Here is a 23,594-nt window from a genome sequence, read left to right on the forward strand (position 1 = left end):
ATCACATAGTGTCATTAACATGTAATATCAACATATACATATCATTTACATTCATATGCATATAAGCACATAAGACCATATTTCTAAGACTTCACTCAAGGCTAACTAATGCAATGTATAGGTAGAGTCTCATACCCCTACCTAGACAAAGCCAAAACCCTTACGTCATCCTAGTTAGAGTTAACTTTATTACTTCATTTTACTTTTAGGAACATCTTGCCTTAACTAACATAGAACACATGAGCTAATCTGGATCTGGTTTCATGGAACCTTACACCGAAATAAGGCGGACTACTTGCCAAGGTAGTACCAAAACATGAATATAGAATCTATGTTGATCAACTAGCTAGTATTCCTATGGGGGCAACATAGTTCAAGAACTAGGAGATGTAGTTGGGACCCTCTTTATACTACATGCATTATAGTCTCCAATCTCATCAGTACAATAGTTATCCTACCTTCCTTATGTGGGAAGGGACACTCCTCACTTTTAGTTCACTCGGTGCTAAGCTAGAGTCCCTTTTGGAATGTCTTTCATTAATAGTCATAGTCATAGCTCAATAGGAATTGCATGACTATTGTCCTGTCAATACATTCACAAATATGAGGTTAGCACTTTTACATAACCGTATTATGAGAAGGCATATAGGCAAATTCATTACAACCCTTACGTCATTACATCGTACCCAACAATTAAAAAGCCATAATTCAAGGCATTTCAAATCAAAATCATACCAACCCTAATAAATCTTATCATAAGATATAATTCAATATAACCTTATCACTAAACACAAGTAAGCATAATTGATGTAAAAGATTGAGATCACAGGTTTTGCCCCAATCTCCTTTACAAGCCATCATCCAAGGATTCACCATAAATAATCCAATTCAACCAAAAAATGGGTTTAATATAATCACACAATAGTAACTAACACAATAATGAAGTCAATTGAATCAATACACATCAATTCATCACTACTTCATAACCTAGGTTAGGGATTTGTGTCAAATTCATGATCTACTTCATAAACTAGGTTAATTCATCAAGAAATAGCATAATTGAATAATAATACATCATAATCTAATCATAATAAAATAAATAAATCATAAACAAAGAAATTTAGGAGATCCAATCATAATAGAATAAACCCACTTGAAACTTATGTTTTTTATATCTATTCGCAAGAACCCTTTGGGGAAAGGAATCCCAAAGGTGAAAGTATCTCATACCCAAGAAAAATATATTAAAATAAGAAAACACCTGAAAAACTATTTGACTTGAAACAATGACTTTAAAATATCAAAAATAATGGTTATGATAAAAAAAACTCAATTATTTTTAATTGTACGAAAAAATTTGACTCACGAAGGGCTTGTCACGACCGGGGAGCATCCCCTAGAAGTAGCCGGCGTCTTCGTCCTCGGAGAGGACTTTGACTAGCCCTTAGCATTCGTCATAACATATTATAGGTCAAAAATGCAAAAAATAAGAACTTTTACATAGTCAGGTATACATAGACCTCTCACATATCATATATGGAGTTTACATATACTCCTCTCTTATGACGTTTATATAGACTTCTCGTTTAGGCAACATAACCAATACATAGGAAATAGACGAATAACATTGTCTCACATTAAACCATTTAAAGAGTATTATAACATTTGAGCATAGTCCACACTTCAATAGAAAGAGTCATATATAGACTTACAACAATAATCTCAAAGGTAAAGGAATGAAATAGTGTCATTAACATAACAACAACATAGCTAGAATGTGAAATGGTAACATCCCCTAACATTAAGAACGTACCAATAACTTTAGGAATATGTCCAAGTCTTCTAGCAAAGTGGCCTCCTATCCTTCAATGGCCCGAACCTACATCGTTTGGGAAAAGGAAAAGAATATGGGTTAGTACAACCACATATACTAAGTATGAAAACATATGCAAGTAAACCAGTGAAATCATGCTTAAAAGGACATTTTTGTTCAAAACCATGTTAAGTTACTTTCAAAGCCTTTATGCACATATAAGAGCACATACAAGTCAATGAATCATAATATCACTCAAGACAAGTTCATACTCAACACAAAGCCAACATTAGCATAAGGTCAGATCCATATGAATAACATCATATTAACTCATATAAACGTAACAACTCCAACATAATGTCACAACAACAATTTATGTACAAGAGTTTATAAAATCATAACATATAAGACCCTTACTCCCAATCCCTTTCCAAGCCTACAAATGCAATGCTTATGTGAAGCCCCATAATTCCACAATCAAGTAAACCAAGCAAAGGACCATAAGCAATGTCTACATTTTCATATATTTTCATATCATGCATGTTCTTCACCATATATATTAATTTAGACCATAACATGTTCATCAATGAAACTAACATCATGAAGTTGTATTGAGCATGTTGATGTGTTTGAAGAGAGTTTTGGCATCACTGACTCTCTCTGTGTTGTAGAGCTTATGTTGATATTGAGAAGGAAATTCCTCATGTTTTGATGAGTGAGCTCATCTAGATGTTAAAAGATATTTTGAGTTGTTATGCGTAAATGCCATGTTGTTTTGTTGATTTGAGTTGAAATTCATGTTGATTATGTTGTTGTTGGTTGGACTGCTAGTATTGAGTCTATCTTTTCCTTTCAAAAGATTTTAGTATCATTTGGGGACGAAAGTTCCTAAGGGGGGGATAATGTAACACTTCGAAAGTCCAAGGCCTAATCTAGAGATTCATATGAGTTTCAAAGGGTTGTAATATTTTGAAGGTCAAAAATAATGTTTATAAGTCATTTAGGATGTTTTAGAGTCGAAACGTCCCTGGCGTCTGTAGTATTGTGAAAAAGGTGCTAGTGTGCCTTAGTGTATTTCACAAGGTTTTAAGAGTCGGATGTTGATGTAATTTGCTTGAAAGGTGTCAAACTAGTATTAGAACATGATTAGGGTTAAAATTTTGGATAAGACTCCCCAAGGAGCACCTTAGGGATCCTTGAGGAGGACCCTTTCATTGTGGCAAAAAGCTGTCAAGAGGCAGTATCTACCTACGATTGCAGGCGATGAGGCGTAGGTGGATCGACGGGGTGTTGATGCCTTCGTCGAGCAACACTTATCCACTTTTCTACAAGTTGCCAAAAACATGGTCTCTGACCAAAACGACAGTTGCCAGTACGGTGGTGGTGAGGGGAGTCGACTGACCTACGACCCGTAGGTCAGGCCTGCAAATTCCCTGTTTTTTTAAGTTAGTTCATTTAATTAGTTAGTTAGTTAGTTGTCTAATTATGGGTTAGGGGAGGTATAATTAAGTCAATTAAGGACCTATATAAAGACCTAAGCCTAATTAAATTATCTGAACCCCACAATTTCCCAAAACTCAAAATGCTCTTCCTTCTCTCTGCTCTCTCTCCCAAAGAAGAACTCAATTGGAGAACTAGGTCAAGGTCATAGGGAAGCAAGAAGTCATACTTTCTCCATCATTATTTAAGTATTAACAAGGTATGGGAACCTTTCACCTTTGGGATTACTTTCCCTAAAGGGTTCTTCCGAAATTGGTTTTCAATAAGGATGATTTCATATGAATTTCTTCCTAATACGAATTTGATCTTCTAAATTGTATTGTTTATGGTTATATTGATTATTATGATGTATTATTGTTCAATTATATTGGTTCTTGATGAATTAACCTATGTGGGATAGATCATGAATTGACCCAAATTCCCTAACCCTAGATAGATCATGAATTAACTCATGATGAATTGATTAGTATTGATGCAATTGAGTTAGTTATTGTGTTAATTACTATTGTATGGTGTTTTTATACCAATTGATGGATGAAATTGGATTGGTTGAGGCAAGACCATTGATGATGGCTTTTGAAGGAGAAATTGGTAAGAATTTGTTATCTAAAAACATTACTTCAATTGTGATGACTTTTACTTGGTGATGAAGTTTAATTGAAGCATGTCTTGTGATTGAATTAGATAGGGTTGGTATGATGATGAAATTGAAATATCTTGATTATGTGATTGTGATATTATGCCTAAGATGAAATGATATAAAGTTGGTTATGAATTGCCTATGTGCCTTATTATGATATGATGATGATGATGTGTTGATCTCACATATAAGGGTTGTATTGAAAGGACATTCTCATGCAATTCCTATTGAGCTAAATGACTACGATATACAAGGGGTTAGTCTCCTATGACCTAAACTAAGCTATGATGAATAATAAAGGCTTAAAGACATTTCAAAAAGGGACTCTAGCTTAGCACCGAGTGAACTAGTAGTGAGAAGTGTCCCTTCCCATGTAGGGAAGGTAGGTTCACTATTGTACTCATGAGATTGGAGACTATAATGCTATGTGCATAAAGAGTGTCCCAAACACATCTTCTAGTTCTTGAACTATGTTGCCCCTATCCACCTTGAATACTAGGTTCATCTTTTGGTACTACCTTGAACAACAATAAAAATGGTCTTAAACAAAAGGAAATCTGATCGCTAAAAGCCTTGAACAGGTTGTTATTAGTCAATAACAACCACATCCGGTCACTAAAGTTCTTTAGCGACCGCAAAAAATCCAGTCGTTAATCTTTCTTTTAACAATCATACATTCCTTTCCTTAATTTTCAGTCCGGTCGTTAAGAACATGTAATAACAAGATTGAAATGGTCTATATATGTTTCATATGCTCTACACTCACCGTATATATCAATACATCTGAAAATATACAAAAATGTATATTCATAAAAAAAACTTGTAGTTAATTACAAAGAAATAAGAATCACCGCCTAAAGATTTACCACTCCTCTTTGTAAAACATTGTATTTTTCTATCTCATTACAAAAGAAAAATAAGAATTGTGGCATGTCCTAAAGGGACACTTTAAACAACTAAACTATCTTCGTCTTCCTTGTTTATAAACATTTTAATCGCTTATATTTGCTTTGTGGTTTCTTCAAGAATAGGTTCTTGCTAAATCTTTTGAATAAGGAGGTGTAGATACAGACTGCAAAAAGAACAACAAAACACCTTAATTTAGTTCAAAATAAAGATATTCAAATTAGTAAGGTGGGTAAGTTTTTTGAAAGATAAGAAATCCACATTTCATTTGACAAAACATGTATATCTTCCTAACCAAATAGTATATATTACAAACATTTGAATTTCAATCAGGATATGAGCAAATAGAAAGAAAATGATACAACCCTTAGAGTAAGTAAGACAACCAACATAATGCAACATCAAATTAGAATAAAATTAAATTCCATCACAAATTAATGAATGAAGTAGTTCAGATAAACACCTTAAGATACAACTTAAGAATGTAAGCTCTATATGACTATTCGAACTAGCAAGATCAAAAGAAGACAAAGATTTAAATTAAGTCAAAAATTTTGATGGATGGACCAAAATCATGCATGTTAAATGCCACTTTATTAACAAGATGCCTTGCAACTTTATTATAAAGTATGTCTACACCTAAAACATATCTTATCAATATAAATAAAATAGCGAGGGAGAGATCTAATAAGTCAAACCTTATCAGATAGTTGAAAAAAGAAAAGCTTTAACAAACACGAATATAAGATGTTGAATTAACGTGCACAAAATTTTTATATGAAGATCAAGTTGTGGTTTAGGTCTATTTTGAACCAAACAAACTAAGCCAACCCGAGAATGTTAACAAGAATATGCGTCTTTGATCTTCCGAATTATGATATGAAAAATCATTCTTCCAGTTGAACAGAGAAAATAACATCTCATGCAACCAACAATACAATGGAAGCGATATTTGAAATGTAGCAGAATATCACCACATTCATACCTTTCGAGTTCAAATTTCTCGAAGACTTTCATTCAAAGAAGTACAGATAACTTATTCTCTCATTTTTTACCTGTCGCTGAGGAAAATAACTGAAGAGTTTAGTTATGGAGCTGCAGTGTTCTTTCTTTTCTCCTTCTGTGTATTGCTTCAAAGAAGAGTTTACACAGACAAGAGAGATCAAATTCCCTTCAGGTGCATATTTAACTCCTATTTCACCCTAACAGAGAAAAGAAGTTTAATCCCTATGGGCAAGTTGCATAACTTTATAATAGTCCACATGAAACACAGAAAAAGTTGAATTTTAAGACAATAAATCTCACCTTTGCTTATTGTCGTAGCTCGGAAAGAACAAAAAAAATCTAAAACTCAGTTTACATGTACAGTCATATGTCATGAATTATAAAAACAACCATCAAATAGGAATATTTATACATTTCAACATGCCACATCAGACGGAAAATAAATATTCAACCAAAAGTCAAGACTAAACACAAAAATATAACACTAGATCAAATCATCACACCAAAAACCGCAATAAGCACCAAATAGAATAGTCATAGCACGGAATGAACAAAAGTCCCAAATTCAGTTCACACGTAGAGTCTTCATGCATAAAAAGCTGTGTTATATGGATCTTGTGTGTAAAGTGCAGGTCAATAACAAGATAGTAGAATACAAGTTACGTAAATTTTATTCACCTCATCACAAACCCTAAACTTGTAAAGTATATGACATGGATTTCTTTTTCATTATTTAGAGTACCTACAACTTTTGCATTACTTTTATATTGCTTTGCATATGACTGCAATCTCAAAAATATTTAGCCGTGTTGGAGAGGTGAACTCTATATACACAGTGGGGTAAGAAAGGATTGTTTAACAACCTTGTTTTTTGTGTAAATTGTGTTGAAGTTATTGTGCATATGTACATTATATCTACTGTATCTTATTAGCTTTTTTTGATATTTTTTGTTTTCCATAGAAATTTTTGGTCTGTATGACATATGAGATATAACAGGTTCTAATAAATGAGTTAAATTTTTTCTAGACCACAATATTTATCAATCAAAAAGAATGAATAACATAGTACAAACTATCCCAAACCATCACAAGGGCCACATAACTGAAGGAAAAAGAAACAAAACAACAACAAATTGAAAAGCCAAATCTATGTACATATAAGATCCACTACTTCTTTTGATTTGTCGCACGTAAAATAAACCTAAAACAAAACCAAACGTCTGGATTTATCATATGGTTTGTCAATAGATGTAATTTCAAATTTGAATCCTAGAGGTTAGCTTTATATTCTTAGGAAGTTGAATTTTACCTATTTGGTAATGATATCAAAAAAAGTCCTCCTTTATCTCTGTATGTCACATCAATGAGCAAAATTTTTGTAGTTAGTCCAAAGATGTAAAGATGATTTCTTGCTTTTGTTCAAATAGTCCACACGAAGCACATGAAAAATTAAATTTTGAAACAGAAAACCTCACAACAGCAAATTCCTGCAGTGCATAAAGAACCCAAAAGTCCCAAACTTAGTTCACACATACAGAACTATGTCCTGCATATGAAAAACAAACCTCAAATCGAAACATGTATATATCCCAACAGGCCAAATTGCACATAAGAGAAATAAATCAAACTAAGAGGCAAGATCAAACACAGAAACATCACCACCGCTTATAATCGATTAATGTAGGCCATGCAAATCCAATTCAAGAATTCCAAAATCGCATGCCACATTGCGGTATTTCCCTCTGAATAACTATTTTATTTTACAGGTAGGATGTTCAAGGGACCAGTTAGGAGTCAGTAGAAGTGAAATGGATAAAAGCAAGACATGAGAGGAGGAAAAGGATGATATAAAAATGGTAGACGTTAAACCTGATAAAGACCTTATAGCTCAAGCGCGTCGATTGTGGATCTCAGAGTTCCTTCCAAAGGTTGTTGCTAAGTAATGCACAGTAAAAAAATTCTAATATATGTCTGCATATCATCATGCTTTTCATATAAAGAATGTGAACTTGTGGTAAACCTAGGTATAATTTCAAGTTTACTACCATGTCTCACCCTTGTAGTACGTTGACAATCTTCCCTACTCTGGTACGAGTTGTCCTCCTGAGAGAGAAACAGAGAAAGTAAATAATGTCAACAATTTTCTCCATGAATTCCAGACAACAAATATCAACTATTGAATCCCTACCGTACGTATCAAAGTCCATTCCATTCACTTCTTAATAACTGCATACAATTTCTCAGGAAAAAATTACCTATTCAAACATTTATCCCATCTACCAAAAGCTTGTTCCATTCTTCCTATAGTGTTGTATCGAAGGGTAAGTGAATTACATGAGAGTCACCATCAACATTTGCAGCAATTGTGAAGTCAAGCCATAAGGAGGTGGTCACTTTTGCATTGCCTTGCTGGTCAATAGATCATAGAGAGTGAGTTAAAACTTCTCACACTTGTATGTCTAGTGGCAATTATAATTGACAAATTGATTGCCACTAGAGAGTCTGATTGCGCCATAATTTTCCCATAAATGTGCATTTTACCAATGTAGTATCAAAAGCTACTGGTTACCTTTGTTGTAAGATTGAGAGCAGTACCCTCTAAGTTAATCCCCAACCATTTATTTATTATATGATTTAAATTACTGTAAAAAGATGATCTTGATACGGGTAGAAAATCAAACCTATAATCCCACTCAAATTATTTGCACCTTATGCCTCATCTCCATTTTATCAATCGTTCTCTTGCTCCGTATTATCTATGAGGGTTTATTAGTGTCTGAGATACACCCATATGGAAAACTTAGAAGGAAACCCATGAAAAGTATTATGCTTGCACGTGAGGAGGTATGTTGAAAATATGTTTAAACAAATACAAGTGGTGTAATCTCTATCAACTTAAACTTATTGATGATGTGGTCTCACAATTCTACAAGTATGAATCACTTGATTCCGCTTTAGCCATCAAAGCTTCATTTCCTTCACCAAAAGCAATGCAGAAGATACATAACTACAAATTCTTCTTTTCAGATTAAACATGCCAACAAACTAATACATAAACTAGCTGCAAAGAATTTAACCAGATGGCCTATAAATCATTGAACAAATAAGTGGAATGGATTTAAGCAATAAAGAAACTGTTTTTGCATAACTCGGCTTTAATAGAACTCTAGAAGCGTACAATTGTAGAATTTACATCCCAAAAGGCCAAATTGCACAGAAAAGAAATATATCCAACCAAGAGGAAAGATCAAACACAGAAACAGAATTCCAGAAATACATGGAAAGAGACAGGGAGAAAATCATAGCAAATCCGACAGTGAAACACATCCAAAGAAACGATTAAGCCTGAGAAAATCCAATGGAAATAATGAAAACTGCTTATGGTGTTCCTATCTGAAAAGCGGCATGTGTGCTTAAGCTTGGAAGTACAAAAAAGAATCCTTGCTGGGCCTCTTATACAAAGTAGAAAAATATAAAAAACAAAATATTGACCCAGGGTCCTACTGTTCTTTTTTAAAACAATATTAATAAATATTTCACCTTTTCTTTTTAACATATATAGTATTACCGACTGGAATTTTTTTGGTTGTTATAAGTACATTTATAGAGACCGGATTTTTGTCCCTTCGGTGTGAGATGGTCGTTAAAAGTCCACTTTCTTGTAGTGTTGTCAAGTAGTCCACCTTCTTTCGGTGTAGGGTTTCATGACACCGGATTCCACACTTAGCCCTTGTGGTCTATGTTGGTTAAAGCAAGTGTTCCCGAAAGTAAAATGAAGTAATAAAGTGGACACTAACTAGGGTGACTTAAGGGGTTGACTTAGTATAGGTAGGGTATGGGACTCTACCTAGACATTGCACAAGCTGACTCTAAGAAGAGTCCTAGAAGGTTGTTCTTATGATATATTAGGCAATGTTATGTATGTGTTGACTTTACGTGTTGATTATCCTATATGATGTTAGTTTCACCTGCGAACATGTTTATGGTCTATATTGCTAAATATGATGATGATTACACTTAATGCGATATTATGTGAAGATGGACAACGCTTGTGATCCTTGTTTGGTTTACTTGGTTGAGTAAGGTTATGGGGCTTTTCTTGGTCATTTCACATGTATACTTGATGTTGGGTTATGAGTAAGGGTCTTGAAAGTGATGTAATGTTAATGATTCTATTGTACATGTTGACTTGATTATATTAGATGATATTTGTCTTGTGATATATATATATAAATATATATAAATAAATANAGGCTTTTAAATGACTTAACATGTTTTCTAAAGTAAAGGTCCTTTTCTCATGCATTCTTTTAAATGTTTTATTTGCATGTTTCCATACTTAGTTAATACAAGTGGTGTACCAACCCATTCCCTATGTTTCTACAAGGTTCCGGCCGCTGAGATTTTGGAGGGCCATTGAAGCTAACTTGGACTCTCATTCTCCGAGTTCGGTAGGTTCTCACTTTCTAATGACGATGCCACTATCTTTCTATTGGATGTTCTTTAGTCTTAGAGACACTTTTGTTCATTCGCTTTCGTTTGAATTAATCTTGTATATGCCAATATGTGGCTTTTATTGTATGAAGTATGGACTATGACCAATGTTGTACCCGTTTTAAATGGTTTTAATATGAGACATATCCTAGACTTCTTATGAATCTATATTGCTATATTATGCATGTGAAATAAGTCATTTAGAACTTCAAGGGTCGACCAAGACGTTCGACGACTAGTAACCAAAGGGAACTTAGATACTTTTATATGTTTTTGAATGTTACATGAGCTTATGAATTCTTAAAATGAGTTATAATGATGTTTTTGTATGGAGTTTTATGAATTTTGGAGGTCAAACGTCCAAGAACATCCAAGACTTTTGAAAGTTACACCTTGAGACATTCATGTGTGTCTTGATGGGGCCTAGCATGTCTGGACGTGTTGCGTGAAATTGTTTTGGTGAAACTGATATGGAATGTCCCTGACTTGTTAATGTTTGTATATACATTGGAAATGCCCGGATACAAATTCCCAATGGCCCCGTAAAAAGGGCCCACAAGAAGGACCCAAAGGTTATCGAGACATTGCCTTAGCACTGTCAATCGAAGAGCTCAACGGAAATCTCGTTGGTGGAATGACTCCATGTCGATGGGGAGGCATCGATGGACCAACACCCCGTCGTCGGGTCTGTCGATACAGGTTTGGTGTCACTGCCTGCACACTGTCTCATTAAAGGGGTGAATCCAATTCACCCCACGTCCTAACCTAAGCCGTACTAGGTTTGTTTAGTTATTTTTGGGTTGTATTTTAAGGATAAAAAACGTGATCAACCCAATCACAAACCAATTCACTCAAAATAGACGTATCCTCCAAAAATATTCTCTCTAGAACCTCCATTGAAGGTGAAGCTCAAGAACATCTTGGAGCTTGGATTCCTATGGTTTCTTTATCAATTTTTAGAGGTTTTCATCTCGATAAAGGTATGGTGATCCTTCATCTCTAAGTAACCTTTCACTTGGAGAGTTAATCTCAAAGTTTTTAAAGAGATTTCATGATCAAACTTTTAATCTTTCAATCTAGCCATGGGTTCTTTCTAAAAACGTTTTTAATGGATTAGTCATGATGAATTGATGATAATGTAATGGTTTTAACGTGAAAAAAAATCCATTTGCATTATGAACCCATGCCCTTTCCCAAAATTGATTTAGCCCTTGCATGGACATTGTGATCATGGCTTGTTATTGATTGAATTATGATTCTATTACATTGGATTGCTTATGTCTACTGTTATTTATGTGTACTGATGATGAATTGATGATGAAGGATCCATGTGGATCAATGTATGAAGATTTGAACATGCCTAGCTTAGATCTCCATGTACTCACTGTAACATTGTTATTATATTGTATAAAATTGGAATTCGATTATGATAGGATGCTTCTAGTTACTTCCTTAGGTTAATATCATGGTTGAATTATGAATATAAATCTTGTACGATCAAAGTAAAGAAGGCTTGGTAAGAGTTGACTCGATTATGATGAATTGTCCTTAGCTACTGCCTATATGTATAATGTGATGATAATTAGGTATAATTGATCTATTATGAATAGATGACCATTTTGGTAAAGATTGATTTAGATTCTTATAGCCTATAAACTTGGTAGAGTAATGTATATGTTGTGATTTATATCTTAGGGTGGATGAAGCATGATTAAGCTATGATGTTCTATCTCTTTAACTACTTCCCTAAAAGTGTATTATTGATAAAATACGATCGATGAACAAGGATAGGGAAATTGGTTGATGATCTATAACTCTCTACTTTCTAGTATATATGTGATGTATTGTATTAGATTGTAGTATGATCTTGTAGCGACTTGTACATGGTTTCTTTTATGATTAAATATGTATTTAGTTGCTGCCCTATAATGTATGATGATGAAAAAGGTATATTTATCTCATATAATCAAAGGATTGATGAATTGGTAAGAATGACTCTTCATCTCTACTTCTCAATATTATTGTAGTTGATGAAGCCTTGAATGGCATTGTGTGGTATGGTCCACTTATGGTGACGGTGTTTACCTTATTGTTAATATATATATGTTATGTGATCATGGCCTTGAAGGCAACTATACTATGAACGTATGATGGTGATGAATCACCCTATGTGAATTCACCTATGCCTAGTTTCCTGTTCTAACTATGATCTAGGTTGTGTTGCTAGTGTCATGAGCATGTAAATGGCTATATTAAGGTTATATGTACTTGCTTCCTATGATGAGGTTCTATAATGTTATATGTGATGTAAAGTTAAGATATGTGCATAAAGACTAAAGCTTACTATAAGATATCGTAAGTCTTGAATAAATGAGTCTTATGCTATGATAACCATTCTATGATGTTGTGTGATGTATCATTCACTATGATGACTTGATAAGTATACTAGTATGGGCAAGGGTCCTTGTCTCTGCATTGAACATGTGTACCTCGATAGGATATTTCCTAGGTTGCTCTTCTAAGGACATGCATAAGATGGTATAAACATGTTATGAATATTTTATATGCTATGATGTTAAGCATATGATATGATGAAGTATGAATGTGCATAATGTCTTGGACAGTTGATATGAAAGGATTTCTCATATAGGTACACCTATAGACTTATATATATGAACATGTGTGACATTTATGTATTATGTGAAAGGTTTGCTCAAATAAGTATATATGCATAATGGCAAGATCTTACTGTGATGTTTTTATGTCCTGGACTAAGAGTGTCTTTTATGTATTATACTTTCATGATGATATGTGTTGGCTTATATAAGTTGTATGAATGATTTCTTGTGGCCTTAAGGTGATGCATTGCACCAAGTTTCACTAGAGGGTTGCTTGGGGAGGTTAATGAGTAAAAGAAAGGATATTCACTGTAAAGGAAAATAGTTCATTGTAAGGTGAAAAGAGCTCACTGTAAAGTGACCTCAAATGTGCATTAAATTCTATATGTGATTTTATATGATGTTTGTCCTTAGAATATGTCTATATGAAGTATGCAAATGGCATAGATGCCATTGTATCAAGGTTTTATAAAGATTTCACAATAAGGCATCATGTATGGATTTCAAGAAAAAATTTCCTTTTAAATGCACGTTTTTACATGGTTATCATACTTAGTGCATTCTTGTACTAACTCCATTCTCCTCTAGTCTCTTTGATTGAGGAGCTTGATATGTGAATTCCCAAGCTCCAAGGAAAGGGATCCTTAAGTTCAAGGATTCCTAAGTCATGTCTTTACTGTAAAGTGAATAAGTTTACTTATGTATTCTGTTTTAAGGGTTGTGTCCCTATTGTACTCTTATAATGTTGTGTCTAGATAGCAAAGAGACTTAAGGTCTAAATATGTACATATGATATTTTATATATATATATGAGGTAAAATTTCTAGCATATGATGTGCTTTGAAAAGTTTTAAATTTTCTGATAAAATTCCTGTGACAATGCGATAAATGATAACTATGGGCTTGCATAAGATCTCTGAGAAGTCAAGTACGCCATGTTACTTTTAGGGGGTGCTCCCCGACTGTGACATCTACTCATGAGCTAAAACCTTATATCACTACATCAACACACAATCTAGGCCAACTCTTGATACGTAACAATAGATCACATAACCATTTGAACCCTCTGGTAGAGTCAAGACAGGAGTTGTAGTCAATCTAGTTTTCAATTCTGCAAAGCTTTTCTCATAATCATATGACCATTGAAACTTGACCATATTTTGAGTCAACCTAGTCAATGGTGAGGCTATGGATGAAAATCCTTCCACGAACCTTCTATAATAACTCGCTAGACCTAAGAAACTTATGATATCTATAGCAAAGGTAGGTGTGGGCAATTGTTTTACTGCTTCTGTCTTTTGTGAATCCCCTCGGATCCCCTCGGTAGATATAATGTGACCAAGGAAAGCAACGAATTACAAATAGATTTCACATTTTGTAAACGTAGCGAATAATTGGCGATCTTTGAGAGTTTGCAGAACAACTCTCAAGTGACTCATATGTTCTTCCGCATTCCTAGAGTAAATGAGTATATCATCAATAAAGATGATAACGAATAAGCCCAAGTACTGTTTGAACACTTTGTTCATCAAATCCATAAAATGTGCAGGAGAATTAGTTAGTCCAAACGACATAATTACAAACTTATAATGACCATACCGAGTTCTAACGGCTGTTTTCAGAATGTCACTATCTCTGACTCTGAGTTGATAATAACCCGATCTGACGTCTATAATTGAGAAATGGATAGCACCCTGAAGTTGGTCAAACACATCATCAATCCTAGGGATGGGATACTGGTGCGCCCCATTCTGAGAGAACCATCTTTCTTCTTTACGAACAACACTGGTGCGCCCCATGGCAAAATACTAGGTCTGATGTAGCCTTTATCTAAAAGGTCTTTCAACTGCTCTTTAATTCCTTGAACTCAGCTGGAGCCATTCTGTAGGGAGGAATAGAAATAGGCTAGGTATCTGGAAGGAAATCAATTCCAAAGTCAATTTCCCTTTCAGGGGGGACTCCTGGAAGATCTTCTAGAAACACTTTTGGAAACTCACTGATTACTGCAGCTGACTCAAGAGTTGGTGTTTCCTAGCTGGAATCCTTAGCCCAAACTATATAATAGAGATAAACCTTGGAGATCATCTTTCTCGCCTTAAGGTAAGAATGAATCAACCTATAGGCGCTAAACTACTATCCTTTCATTCTAAGATTGGTTCGTCTGGAAACTGAAAAATGAACAATCCTCGTTCTACAATCGACTGAGGTGTATAGGAATGTAACCAATCCATGCCTAGAATGACATTGAAGTCTACCATTTCAAACTCTACAAGATCTAGTGAGGTGACTTTTGAGAGATTTGACAGGGAAATTTCTGTATACTCGACTAGCTATAACTGGGTCACCAACTGGAGTAGAGACTGAGAAAAAGGTTCTGAGAAAGCTTATGGACTAACACTGAATTGGACAATGGAAGTAAAGTAAGGACTCTAACTAGGATAACCTAGGGGTAGTTGCATAATGTAGGTGGGGTATGCGACTTCACCTATGCATTACACAATTGACGCTTAAGGGAAATCCTAGGAAGGTGTTCTAACGCATGTGTCTATGTATATGTTGATTATGCATGAATTTGTAGTAATGGTCTACTTATTGTAATGAAGTACATGGTATGAGTCTTAATGGATCTATATGATGTGGTCTTGACCTTATATGAACTAGATTGGTCTTAATGACTACATGATGAAGGTTGTTGACATGAATGAAGTTGTCCTCACTTGCTATGTTGATGTATGAATTGGATGTTAAGGCTTGTGGTCTTATGATAGGTTTACTAAGTGTGTATGAGGTTATGGGGCTTCATATATACATTGCACTAGTAGACCTATAGTAGGATTATGAGTAAGGTTTCATAAGGTTCTATGTGAAGCAAAATAAGTATATATGCATAATGACAAGAGCTTACTGTAATGTTTTTATGTCTTGGCCTAAGTGTGTCTTTTATGTATTATACTTCTATGATGGTATGTGTTGGCATATAAGTTGTATGAATGATTCCTTGTGGCCTTAAGATGATGAATTGAACCAAGTATCACTAGAGGTTACTTGGGGAGATTAATGAGTAAAAGAAAGGATGTTCACTGTAAAGGAAAATAGTTTAATGTAAGGTGAAAAGAGCTCACTGTAAAGTGACCTCAAACGTGTATTAAATTATAAATGTGATTGTATATGATGTTTAGACATTGAATATGTCTATATGATGTATGTGAATGACGTAAATGCTATTGCATCAAGGTTTTTATAAAGATTTCACAAAAAGGCATCATGTATTGATTTCAAGAAAAATGTCAATTTTAAATGCACGTTTTTGCATGGTTGCCATACTTAATGCATTCTTGTACTAACTCCATTTTCTCTACTTCTTACACAAAGTGTAGGTTATGGATGCTTAAAGGATGTATCTATGATTAAGGACCTTGATATGTGAATTGCCAATCTCAAGGAAAGGGATCCTTAAGTTCAAGGATTCCTAAGTCATGTCTTTACTATAAAGTCTGTAAGTTTACTTATGTATTATGTTTAAAGGGTCATGTCCCTATTGTACTCTTATGATAATGTGTCTAGGATGGCAAAGAGACTTAAGGTCTAAATATGTACGTATGATATTTTATATGTAAGAGGTAAAGTTTCTGGCATATGATGTGCTATCAAAAGTTCTAAATTTTTCGCTAAAATTCCTATTACAATGCAATAAATTATAACTATGGGCTTGTATAAGACCTCTGAGAGGTAAATTACGCCATGTTACTTCTAGGGGGTGCTCCCCGGATGTGATAAATGTAGTCTCAGAGTATGAGGTTATGGAAGTGGTTTTAAGTTCTAAAAGTCTCATATTTCCATGTCTAGTAGAATCTCATATCATTGGTGGTGAGTCGCGATACATCAAATGGTCTGAGAGGCTATAGGACGATAAAGTTTCCCTTCTTCGTCATTCTCATGTCGTGCCATAGAACTTAACTCTATATAATCTCTCTCTTATGTTTTCTTGTCCGGTGGTCTTTTAGATGTGATTGCTTAGATGAGATTGTATCTCTATATTTGATGGAGAAAAGGTGAGTTTTGATGATTATCTTGGTTTTATGGTTTCATAAGTATGTGTGAAGGTGAATTTAGCAATGATTTGTTCATATGATGTCTCTTGTGGCTATATGTGAGACCTATGTGAAATAGCATGTTATGTTGAGAATTATATGTCATGATATAGTTAAAGCATGTTAGAAGTTGTTATGGTGAAAATGAGTTTCTTTTTGGAATGGTATGCTACTATATGATTTTGCATCATAGTAGCCTAATGATATGATTCTTGAGCTTGTGATTCTTTAGGAATGTGTTAAATGGTAAAAAAGCATGTTGCCCTAAGAATATATGTTTAAATGGTTCAAATGTTGCCCTTGGTTATATGTGTGAACCTTCATGATTGTTTTGTATGGATTGAAGTTTTTGTGTAGGTTTGGTCTTAGAAGCAATGGTAGCATGTTATCCTTGTAGGGTGATGATGTGGGTTTGATTGACCTAGAAGTCACCTTACTGTAAGGTTAAATGAAAAGAAAGAGTCCTTATGAGTAAGTCTCCTCGTTGTTTTACCCTATTGTTGTATGACCTTGTTTTCTATGGTATTGTTGAAAACATTATGTGGTTGTAGAGTATGACTTAAATTGAAAATTTTGTGATAATTTGCTTAGATGATAAGGTTTAGAATGCCTTGGTTGACTTACTGTAATCCTTTGTAAAGTAGTAATCACTCTTAAGTGATGAAAAAGAATGTTGTTAAGTTAAGATCCTCTTAAGGTTAGATTAAGTTGATCTTAATTGGGTTTACCCTAAGTAGGGGATGGTAATGTGAGTAGTAAGGTTGTAGATATTTCCATCTTTTCCTTCTATTCTTACTTGAACTTGAAACAAAAGAAATCTTAGTAAGCTTGTTCATGAAACGAGTCTTGTTTTAAGTATGAATCGCATGACCTCTATATGTTATTATGTCTTAATTGACACTATGTTAAGCATGTTTTGAGGATTTTAGAAGTGCATGAAAAATAAAATTTTGAGTAACTTCATGGTTTTATTATGTTGATTGTGCATCTTGACATGTTAGTTGTGTATTTGAACTTCATGAGACAAGGTAAGAAGCATGTTTGAAGTCACTCTTAATGTGTAATGCTTAGCCTTATAATGATAAATTGAGCCTATTTAAAATGAAATATGTTGAGTCTCTTGAAAACTATGTGACTTCTATGATTTGGAAAGAATGACTATAGGCTCACTTTTGAAAAGTGAAGGCATGATTAGCTAGTGTCTTTGTGAGTGCCTATGATTTGTGTTATTTTTCCAAATGATGCTAACTGTGAAGGCTATGATTATGTTAAAAATTGAAATTTTGTGAAATGGCTTCCTAGCTAATTGTTGTGATGTACTTGGTGTGACCTACCATTTAGACTTCACTAGGAAGAAAACATGAGCAAGCCTTGGTTCAAAAGTTGAGAAATTGTCATTTTTACAGTAGGATGACCTATGTGCATTTGCTTGGGTATGAACTCACAAGACATGTAAGTGTGTTGAGGAGAAGGACATTCCTCCATGGAAGCAAATAAACATGGTATGGTTGAGTATGACCCTCGTGGAACTATGTCTAACTAATAAGAATCCGTTGTCAATCTAATTAACTCAACTCTATGTTCATTGATGTATGAGTGCCTACTTGTTTTTTAGTATTGTTGGAATCTACCTATGTGTGACCTTACATGATGAGCTCTTAAATAAAATGAAGTATAATGACTACGTTATGATTAGGAGAAGGATGTGTCTCCTATGAAAATGGGAAGTGCCTTGGTGTTTGATGCATTAAAGAGTGAGTGAATAAAAGTTTTGCTTTATTGGATGCATTGAGTGTTAAATGGTTTGGTGTGTTCCTTGTTAGTTTGGTGCATTAAATTCTATATGATGATGTTATGAATCTTGTGAGCTGCTCTATGGTTCACTGAAGAATGTTCCCAAGTGGGGGATATTGTAAGCCCCCAAAATGAGTTAGGGTGTATAAAGCCTCACTTGTTCCTATAAGCTTGTTAACATGTTAACACAGTGCTTTAAAGTATGTTTGAGTGATTTGAAGTTATTTGGAAGTCAAACGTCAAGGGGCGATCAAGACGTTCGACGACTAGTTTCCAAAAGGGCGTTAGAAGCTTTTATGTGTTTTTGAATATTACATGAGCTTATAAAGTCTTAAAATGAGTTATAAAGAGATTTACAAGAAGTGTATGGAGTTTCATGAAGTTTGGAGGTCAAATGTCCAAGAACGTCCAAGACGTTCGAAAGTTAGACCTTGAGACGTTCATGTGTGTATTGATGGGGCCTAGCATGTTTGGACGTGTTGCATGAAATTTTTTTGGGTGAAACTGATGTAGAAGCTCCCTGACTTGTTAAGGTTTGTATTTACGTCGGAAATGATCAGGTACGACTTCCCAAGGGCCTCGCAAAAAGCGCCCACAAGAAGGACCCAAAGGTTGTCGAGACACTGCCTTGGCAGTGTCAATCGACAAGATCAAAGGACGTCCTGTTGGTGTATTGACGCCCTGTTGATGGGGAGGCGTCGATGGGAACTTAGCCTAGAGAAGGCTTGTCCAAATGAAAGCCTCATACCCAAACGACGGAGGGAACAAAATGGCCCGTCAATGGACCAACGCCCCGTCGTTGGGTCCGTCGATGCAGGTACGGTGTCACTGTCTGCGCACTGTTTCATTAAAGGGGAGAATGGAAAATTCATAGCATGTCCTAACCTAACCTTACTAGGTTTGTTTAGTTGTTTTTGGGTGTATTTAAAGGATCAAAAACGTGATAAACCCATTCGTATACCAATTCACTCAAAATTGACTTTCCCTCCAAAAATATTCTCTCTAGAACCTCCATTGAAGGTGAAGCTCAAGAACAAGTTGGAGCTTTGATTCCTAAGGTTTGTTTATCAACTTTTAGATATTTTCATCTAGATAAAGTTATGGTGATCCTTCATCTCTAAGTAACCTTTCACTTGGAGAGTTATTCTCAAGTTTTCGAAGATATTTTATGATCAAACTTTCAATCTTTCAATCTAGCCATGGGTTCTTTCTCAAAACGTTTTTAATGGATTAATCATGATGAAATTGATGATAATGTAATGGGTTTAACGTGAAAAACAATCCAATTGCATTATGAACCCATGTCCGTTCCCAAAATCGATTTAGCCCTTGCATAGGCATTGTCGTCATGGCTTGATATTGATTGAATTTGTGATTCTATTATGTTGGATTGCTTATGTCTACTGTTATTTATGTGTATTGATGATGAATTGATGATGAAGGGTCCATGTGGATCAATGTAGAAGATTTGAACATGCCTAGCTTAGATCTCCATGGACTCACTGTAATATTGATCTTATTATGTAAAAAATTTGAATTGGATTATGATATGGTGCTTGTAGCTACTGCCTTAGGTTATTATCATGGTTGAATTATGGATATGAATCTTGTATAATCAAAGTAAAGAAGGCGTGGTAAGAGTTGATCTAGTCTTCTATCAAGTAGTAACTTGTAATCTTGACGTTAGAATGGTTGTTTTACGACACGATTATGATGAATTATCTACAGCCTATGTGTATAATGTGATGATAATTAGGTATAATTGATCTAATATGAATAGATGAATTTTGGTAAAGATTGATTTAGATTCTTATAGCCTATAAACGTGGTAGAGTAATGTTTATGTTGTGATCTATGTCTTAGGGTGGATGAATCATGATTAAGCTATGATGATCTATATCTTTAGCTACTGCCCTAAAAGTATATTATTGATAACATATGATTGATGAACAAGACTAGGGAAATTGGTTAATGATCTATAACTCTCTACTCTCTAGTATATATGTGATGTATTGTATTAGATTGTATTATGATCTTGTAGTGACTTGTACCTGGTTTTTTTATGATTAAATGTATATTTAGATACTGCCCTATAATGTATTGATGATGTAAAAGGTGTATTGATCAATGATGATGAAAGGATTGATGAATTGGTAAGAATGACTCTTAATCTCTACTTTTCTATATTATTGTAGGTGATGAAGTCGTGTATGACATTATGTGGTATGATCTACTTATGGTGGCGGTGTTTACCTTATTGTCAATATATATGTGATGTGATCATGGCCTTGAAGGCAACTATACTATGAATGTGTGATGGTGATGAATCACCCTATGTGAAGCCTATGCCTAGTTTCCTATTCTAACTATGATCTAGGTTGTGTTGCTAGTGTTATGAGCATGTAAATAGCTATGTTAAGGTTATATGTACTTGCTTCCTATGATGAGGTCCTTTAATGTTATATGTGATGTAAAGTTAAGATAGGTACATAAAGATTAAAGTTTACCGTAAGATGTGGTAAGTCTTGAATCTTGTGCTATGCTAACCATTCTATGATGTTGTGTGATGTATCATTCACTAGGATGACTTGATAGGTGTACTAGTATGTGAAAGGGTATGGGACCTTGTCTATGCATTGTCCATGTGTACCTTTATAGGATAGCTCCTAGGTTGGTCTTCTAAGGACATGTATGAACATGTTATGAATATGACTTATATGCTTTGATGTTAAGTATATGATATGATGAAGTATGAATGTGCATAGTGTCTTGGACTGTTGATATGAAAGGATTTCTCATATAGGTACACGTATAGACTTATGCATTTATATATGAACATGTGTGACATTTATGTCTTATGTGAAAGGTTTGCTCAAATACAAGTTCACACACACTAATGTATGAAGATCTAGTCAATATAGGGGCCTTGAAAGGTGTGCTCCTATGTACTCTAAAACTAGATAGGTGCTTGGATATGCTATAAGCATATAAGGAATCAAAATCCTAAGCCTATGTTTTATTATGTAAAGTAATAAAGGTTTTTTTTTTAATAAAAAGGAAACTTAGCTTAGAACAGAGTGAACTTGACAATGAGGGGTGTTGGCTTCCCATGAGGAAGATTCACCATCAGTCTTGGAGGAAGATTCACCATTGGGTTCCTATAAGGTTTGACTTCCCTTAGAGGTATATTCACAATGGTTCCACATGAGGTGGTGGCTTCCCTTTGAGGAAGGTTCACCCATGTTTTCTCATAAGATGAGGCTCCAATGTCAATGAGCATGTGGAGGGTCATGTATATCTCCTAGTTCCATAAACTATGCTTGCCACGTAGGATCTATCAAGTGAATTCACTTAGTATGCTAGCATGTTTTAATGTTCTACCTTGTCTAGGTAAGAACACCTTCCATTGGTGTAAGGCTCTATAACACCAAATTCCATGTTTAGCACCCATGTTCTTAGTGTCGGTTAAGGCTATAGATTTCCTAAAGTAAAATGGACAATGGGAGTAAAGTAAGGACTCTAACTAGGATAACCTAGGGGTAGTTGCTTAATGTAGGTGGGGGTATGAGAATTCACCGATGCATTGCACAAGCGACTCTTGGGGGAAGTCCTAGAAAGGTATTCTAATGCATGTGTCTATGTATATATTGCTTATGCATGAACTTGTAGTAATTGTGTACTTTTTGTGATGAAGTTCAAGGTATGAGTCCTAATGGATCTATATTATGTGGTCTTGACCTTTTATGAACTAGATTGGTCTTAATGACTACATGATGAAGGTTTTTGACATGAATGAAGTTGTCCTCACTTGCTATGTTGATGTATGAATTGAATGTTAAGGCTTGTCGTCTTATGATAGGCTTACTAAGTGTGTGTGAGGTTATGGGGCTTCACATATACATTGCACTAGTAGACCTAGAGTAGGATTATGAGTAAGGTTTCATAAGGTTCTATGTGAAGCAAAATAAGTATATATGCATAATGACAAGAGCTTACTGTAATGTTTTTATGTCTTGGCCTAAGTGTGTCTTTTATGTATTATACTTCTATGATGGTATGTGTTGGCTTGTATAAGTTGTATGAATGATTCCTTGTGGCCTTAAGGTGATGCATTGCACCAAGTATCACTGGAGGGTTACTTGGGGAGATTAATGAGTAAAAGAAAGGATGTTCACTGTAAAGGAAAATAGTTCAATGTAAGGTGAAAAGAGCCCACTATAAAGTGACCTCACACGTGCCTTAAATTCTATATGTGATTTTATATGATGTTTGGCCTTTGAATATGTCTATATGAAGTATGTGAATGACATAAATACTATTGTATCAAGGTTTTATAAAGATTTCACAAAAAGGCATCATGTATGGATTTTAAGAAAAATGTCACTTTTAAATGCATGTTTTTGAATGGTTGCCATACTTAATGCATTCTTGTACTAACTCCATTCTTCTCTACCTTTTACACAAAGTGTAGGTTATGGATGCTTAAAGGATGTCTCTATGATTGAGGAGCTTGATATGTGAATTCCCAAGCTCAAGAAAAGGGATCCTTAAGTTCAAGGATTCCTATGTCATGTCTTTACTGTAAAGTCTATAAGTTTAGTTATGTATTATTTTGTAAGTATCATGTCCCTATTGTACTCTTATGATGTTTTGTCTAGGATGGCAAAGAGACTTAAGGTCTAAATATGTACTTATGATATTTTATATATATATATATATATATATATATATAT

This window comes from Solanum pennellii, chromosome 7, assembly GCF_001406875.1.
Source record: "Solanum pennellii chromosome 7, SPENNV200".
Taxonomy (NCBI): Eukaryota; Viridiplantae; Streptophyta; class Magnoliopsida; order Solanales; family Solanaceae; genus Solanum; species Solanum pennellii.